This window comes from Buteo buteo, chromosome 1 (assembly GCF_964188355.1).
Source record: "Buteo buteo chromosome 1, bButBut1.hap1.1, whole genome shotgun sequence".
Lineage (NCBI taxonomy): Eukaryota > Metazoa > Chordata > Aves > Accipitriformes > Accipitridae > Buteo > Buteo buteo.
In genome coordinates, this window is record NC_134171.1 from 66,365,278 (window position 1) to 66,372,187 (window position 6,910).

The following is a 6,910-nucleotide window of genomic DNA, read 5'->3' on the forward strand; positions in this document are numbered from 1 at the left end:
AAAACAGAATCATTTCCATGCAATATTTATTTAGAAGAAATAATACATGTGTTGAAATTCTCAAATGTTCTATTTTTAAGATGCCATTTATTTAATAGTTGAAAACCCTACTTACATGGAGATAGAGACCTCTTCTGTAACTGAAAGTCAAAGTCTGACTGCAATGCCATTGTTTTTGGTTTTGTCCTCTCCCCTCCCTCTTGGTTCCCATTATAAATCTGTACATCTTAAACTTATTTTAGGGATGTATGTCCCTTTTGTAAATAACTTTTTCTGCCCTGTGTGTGATGGAGTTTCCAAGATGGTTGATTCATTCATATGGGGAAATAAACAATAAATGAAGTAGCCTATTTGTTATGAGTTGTTGCAAGAGTCCTCATGTTCTCAGCTTCTTGTAGAGAAATTGTAATTTGCCTTTTCTCTCTGAATGGTCTTAGTGTTTCCCTTCTGAATGAGGTTTAAGCATGAATTTCTGTACAAGAAGCCTCTGTTTCAGATAGCAATAGTCGGACACACTTCAGTTTAATTTTGATGAGACTTTGTGACAGATAATAATATCGTAGGTAATATTTTTATTCTTCTCCCAAGTCACCGCTTCAGGAGCTTCTGTGATACATCGTCCAAATCTTTTTAGATATCCATCCACAAATCCTCCACTTGTCTTAATTACAGCATCTCACAGTTTGAGCCTTCAAACAAATCATCATCTACTATGGAAAGTACCAGCTATAGCCATCAGACAGCTGTAAAACTAGCTGTGGAGAGCCAGGTCACTGTATATATCCAGTTGGCTGTTAATTGTATCTGGCTTGAGAAACAGCAGTTATGAATTATATCATCTATTTGAAAAATCAAGGGATTTTCACAATCAGAGGTTTAAGGTAAGTCAAGAGCCAGTCTTACCAACATGATGCACTACTAGAGTTAAAGATGAAAAGATGTAATATTACAGATGTAAACCACAATATTAAGATAATGTATTGCAGTGTGTGATAGAATTGATCACGATCCAGACAGAAGGAGAGAACAGATGTTCCACTGGCAGAAAATACTGGTTTGGGCTGACCTGAATGCTTAGCTATAGGCTTTTACTGTTCTCCGATTTTAAACAGAACAGAAATGAGTTTTAGTAGCACTTCTTGAATCAAGATACTAAACTCTGGAAATCTGAAGGTCACACAGAAGTCATGAACGTCAGTATATTTCAAGTCCAAACCTACTCCTCCTTCCAGCTTGAAATGGAATTGTACATAGGTTTGTCATTGCACAGCCTGAAGGGACAGCAGATGAAAAGGGCAAGAAGTTGAAGTTGTACTTTCACATCTTTAATTATATAGAAGTTCACTAGTTTAAGAACCACTAGCTAGGAGGATTGATCAGCATTTAGGTTAGCGTGCATGATGCTCTGTTAATTATGTACTAAGAATCCACAAACAGAGAGAAGAGCCATTTACAGATTTGCTCCCCAAATCAAAAGCAATGCAACAATAACATCCAACTACTTGAGGTTAGTTTAGTACTGGGTGAATGCTGCACACTTGGACACACACAGAGTTATTTCCCTCTCTAGGACGAAACACTGCCACGGCCATTCAAAACCTCAGTAACGTCTGCTCCCTTTTCATCTTGGCAATTAAGTCTTCCAGCCTCGGTACAGTCTAGTATTTCAACTACACTAAGAATGTAAGTGGCCATCACAGAAAGTGACCGACTCTAAGGAAACTAAAGGAAGTGCCTCATTCATAACATCATCTGTTATTCCTTGTAGACAGCTGTTTGACACTTTCAATGAAGGAGTAACTGTCTGAATAAAAAAACAAACCACATATTGTTTATAGCTCACCATTGTTTGCTGAGAGCAGGCCAGCAATTTTCTTGTTCAAGTTAAATATTTAGAAATACTGATTGCATCTGCTGTTCCCAGAGTGCAGCTGTTCCAGACCCCAGAGTTGGTGTTCTGGTCTTCAGGCAAGGGACTGAGGATCCCCTCCTAGCTATTCCTCACTATCAAACTTAGAAAAGCAAGCAGGGATGGGAGGTCAGAGCACAAGCACGTTCTCTTATATCTGCTACAGTTCAGATAACAGTAACACCCTGAAGTGAAGCAATTTTGATTCAGACATTCTAGGTAAGTCTGAAACGGAATTAAGTGTAACATTACTCAAGTCAAGTCACATCATAGAGTATTTATGTTCAGTATAGGTAAAATACCTCAAATAATATAATTTTGAAGCAAAGAGAAATGAAGACACTAGACAGTGGCAGGACATGAATGAACATCGCTCTGTTTTCCTGTGTCATGAAATGAAACCCCGGGAATGCTGGCCGACGAGCCAACCTAGATGTTGGAGTACATGGCCTGCTCCACCTGTCACGTACCTTGGGAGACAGTGACCTAGAAAGAGGGGATTGTCCTCATTCTTCCACTGACACAAGGGAGGAAGACATTTCAGTGATACAGAACAGAAACAAAACGAAGACCCCCACTATAACCACAACTAGGCAGTGTTCAGGTGAGAAGTATTATGATACCCGTAAATCCAATGCTCTTTATGAGCAGTGGTACTGAAGTAAGTTGGAGAAAAGAAGGCAGAAGTCCAGGAGAAATCAAGACACAGGTGAAGTTGCACCAAGTATCCTGTATGTAATTTTGGTTACCAACTCACAAGATGAACAAAAAATCACATCATGGTCTGTACAGAGAAGGACAGTTAGCCTCACTCACTCAGAAAACAAAAGGGCCTTTTAATTGAAGGAGACGAGAAATTTGCCTTCTGTAAATGCAAAGTTTGTAGCCCTATGAACAGGGAGGTTTTGGAAGTGACTTGAGTACAAACAGACTGCATGCATATAAATATATACGAGTTTGTATGTGTGGCTGTGTAAAACTAACTTGTCTAATACAGAGCCTGATGACACGCTGGTGCTGCTGACCACAAGATTAGATAAGCATATGCAGTGATGAGATCTTCTCCAGTTTAATGTAGCTAACTGTCATGGTTTAAGCCCAGCCAGCAACTAAGCACCACGCAGCCGCTCACTCACTTCCCCCCACCCAGTGGGATGGGGGAGAAAATTGGGAAAAGAAGTAAAACTCATGGGTTGAGATAAGAACGGTTTAATAGAACAGAAAAGAAGAAACTAATAATGATAATGATAACACTAATAAAATGACAACAGTAATAATAAAAGGATTGGAATGTACAAATGATGCACAGTGCAATTGCTCACCACCCGCCAATCGACACCCAGTTAGTCCCCGAGCTGTTCCCCCCTCCAGTTCCTATACGAGATGTGACGTCCCATGGTATGGAATACCCCTTTGGCCAGTTTGGGTCAGCTGCCCTGGCTGTGTCCTGTGCCAACTTCTTGCGCCCCTCCAGCTTTCTCACTGGCTGGGCTTGAGAAGCTGAAAAATCCTTGCCTTCAGACTAAACACTACTTAGCAACAACTGAAAACATCGGTGTGTTACCAACATTCTTTGCATATACTGAACTCAAAACATAGCACCTTACCAGCTACTAAGAAGACAATTAACTCTATCCCAGCTAAAACCAGGACACTAACAGAACAAGGCTAGTTGTTGTCTTGTGTTGTACTAAGAAAACCTGAACATTTGAAAAGAGGGCAGCTGGCAGAGCTGAGGAAGAGACAGAGGGACAGAAGTGGGAAGGGCAGGAGGCAGCTGCAGTGCAAACTGCAGCCCAGCAGCAGCTTTGGCAGGGACTGCACAAGCAGCTGTTCGCTGTTCAGTTTGGTTACAGCTGCATCACCAAGAAGGAACATGGGGGGAAAAAAATGACAAAATAGCGTAGAAAAACGTCAGTGCTCTCCCCTTCTCCATTCACCAACTCTGTCACAGGAGTTATTGCAACCTCAGGCAAAACTGCTCAGATGCCCATGCTAATTAGGTCAAATCAGACAAGGCTGGAAAACATGGGAAAGTTCAAGTTACACACTGTAATACAAGCCTAAGCCTACTGTACTTTTCAGCAGAAAGTTAATTTAACAGGGAAAAAAACAAATCAGAAACCACATATCTAACTGGTTTAGCTTGTTTAAAACCACCAGGCTTCCTTTTGTAGAAATTAATAAAAAATTTTCTTAAGACAACATGAATATAAATTTCCAGATCCTTTCAGAATTTCAAAGGTTCTTTGTAGCAAAAACTGACATGTGTTATTGTTCTGTGTTACTTGTCACACAGGTAGTTCAGAAAACGGTGAAATGGGTACAGCTGGCACCATCTTTTATCTTCTTCTGTAACTAAAACCCCATCGGTGCTGTAGACGCACAAACAGTGAATACAGACTGCTCTTTCTTGGAAAAATGTGACAGAAAAGGTGTCTTGTAGAGCATGAAAAGCACAGATAAAATCTCACTTTGGAAAGAATTCTGCCTGGCAATCCCTTAATCCTGTTTTGAGATAGCTTCTTCCCTGCTTCCTTTGATATAATACGTGATTATGCTCAACAAAGTTCTACTGAGGTTTAATCCCAGTTTCCATCAAACAGCAGAAAGGCCAGGTGTCCTCTGGGCTTTATGGGATGACAGGTTGACAATTTTGTTCAGTTTTGCATAATCAAAACCAAACAACCTAATATGCCATGATTTACTTCTGCTTGATTTACTTTTGCTTCAGAACAATCAGCAAAACGTATCAGAAGCCCCAAAACAGTGAAGAAGGACTCTGCTTTATAGATACAGGTGCACTCGAGTGATTTATTTATGCAAGGTAACCTTGGCAATATCCAAAAAGTAGAACACAAAAGAAAAAACACTGCAAATGAGTCCAATTATTGGGACCATAGTGAAGTGTTGGTAGATAGGTAATGAAAATTTTAACTAGTACTTTACATTCCTAATAACACAGAACAGGCCCTTACCAAGGAGAGACACTATTGTCTCCTCTGATGGACCTGATTTAAAATAACAATAGTTTAATGGTCTCCACAGCAGTGTTTAGTCCAGCCCTTCCTGGGAAGTGTTAACAGAGAGCAAAATAATTTCGAAGTCATTTGCCAGCTGCCCTTTATCCTGGACACATAAATCAAGGCATGGCACCCACCAGCACATCCTAGAGCTGTAGCCAAACACCATTTCCCATATACCCACCAGCCCCATCCTCTCAGAGCTCTCTGCCTTAGCTGCCAACCGTCATCATATTCTCTCATCTAGAGTCGAGATTCACTGAGGCTGCAGCCTCATGGTACACTCACAAGTCAAATGGCTCAAACCATAAAGCAATATCATTTTCCTTTTGTCCCAGAGCTGTAAGGCTCCTTCAAAATCTGTTTGAAATCAGGAGGGGGCAGAGGTAATACAAGAGAAAAGGCTTCACAACCCAAGAAGCTACAACTATTGATGCAGGAAATCATTATTACAAAATTTGTTTGGTGAAGCCTGCTGAGGAAGAACTAAGACACTGGCTAGCATGGTACTATGCTGCCTTGCATCAAAGTCTTGGTGGACTGGCAGTGAGCTTCAGCTGTAGCCCACATGTGAAGTTGGTGTGTGCAGGATTGCTGCAGCCTGTGTGCCATTTGCCTTCTGTAGGAAATTGAGGGGCCTCGTTTTCCAAGGTGGTGTCTCATAGCGCTTCCCTTCAGTGTTTACTGTAAAAGAAGAGGAAGGAGGTGATTTCCACCAAGAAGGTGTGTAAGGAAATGAGGCAGTAGAAACTGAGAGATGGAGGAGGATAGTCACAGGGGAATGGCAAAGTCAAAATGCCTGAACAAAGAAAGCACGTACGTCTTCACAAGTGTAATCTGGCAGAGCCCTTGTGCACTGAGAACCTCTTCTGCATCAGTGAGAGGTACTCCGGGACTGTGGGCTCAGTACCTTTGCAGGAGGTGTCACCTGTGCAGGAGGGGTTGGCTCTGTACTGGTAGACACAGGAGACCTTTGGGGTTTCTTCATGTTGTCCTGCTCCATGGACAAGAGCAGATTTCTCACTTCTGGTTTGTGAAATTGTTGTTCGTTGTGAGATGGTGGCCACCTTCGGCAGTAAACACGGTCCTATTTCAATGAAAGTATCTCCGTGCATGTCAGTTGCTTTGGTATGAGTGTAAAATAATTTGTGTAGTTGGTGGGGATAGTGTTTAAATAAGGGAATCACTTTTTTATTCAAGGTTTTTACTCCTCTGTTGTCACAGAATCATAAAAGCAAACTGCTCAGAGTCATTAGAGGTGACCCACAGAGCCGTAAATCTTTTTTGCTTTGTTCATAATTTGACATGAAGGCTTGCAAGAGTGTGAGAGTTTCTGCAGGTTTCCTTTTCCTAACAAGCATCAGGAACACTAACTCTCTCCTCACTTTTCCCAGGTGATGTGGTTCACTGGGGATCTTTCGTATTTGTTTTCTTGCTATAAAATGTGTTACAGCTTATTTTTCTTATTTGGGCATGAGAAAAATTTCTCACAGAGAGCCCTTAGTTTGAAATGAGGTTGAAATAAACAGAGTTTTGACCTGATTGATTAAAACCCCTGTCTCTGTTCCCAAGCTTTTTATCCCATTTTTGGAATGACACTTGTGTAATTCTTTGCATTGAGTAGTCGGTCTCCAGCTAGTTTCAAGATTTAAACCACTATACTTTTGAATAGCAAGAGTTTTGCCTGTCTGTTTTCCAACTCCTTTTGGGGTGCCTGCATCATTGCCAAAGAGGGGGATAGCAATTTGGGAGAACTTCGGGTCCCTCCCCATAAATCCTTCCCTTCCAGCCTTTTGAGGACCTCGGTAATACATTGAAATTGCCAGCAGTAGTTGCCATCCGCAGGCAGAGGACTAAATTATGCTTTTGGAAACATTTGCAGGCAGCCTGCTTTCTACTCTAGCAACAGTAGAACAGAGCTCATGCCTCCCCACTTGTAAACTGCTTTAAGTATCTGAACTGCTCAATGTTACGGTTA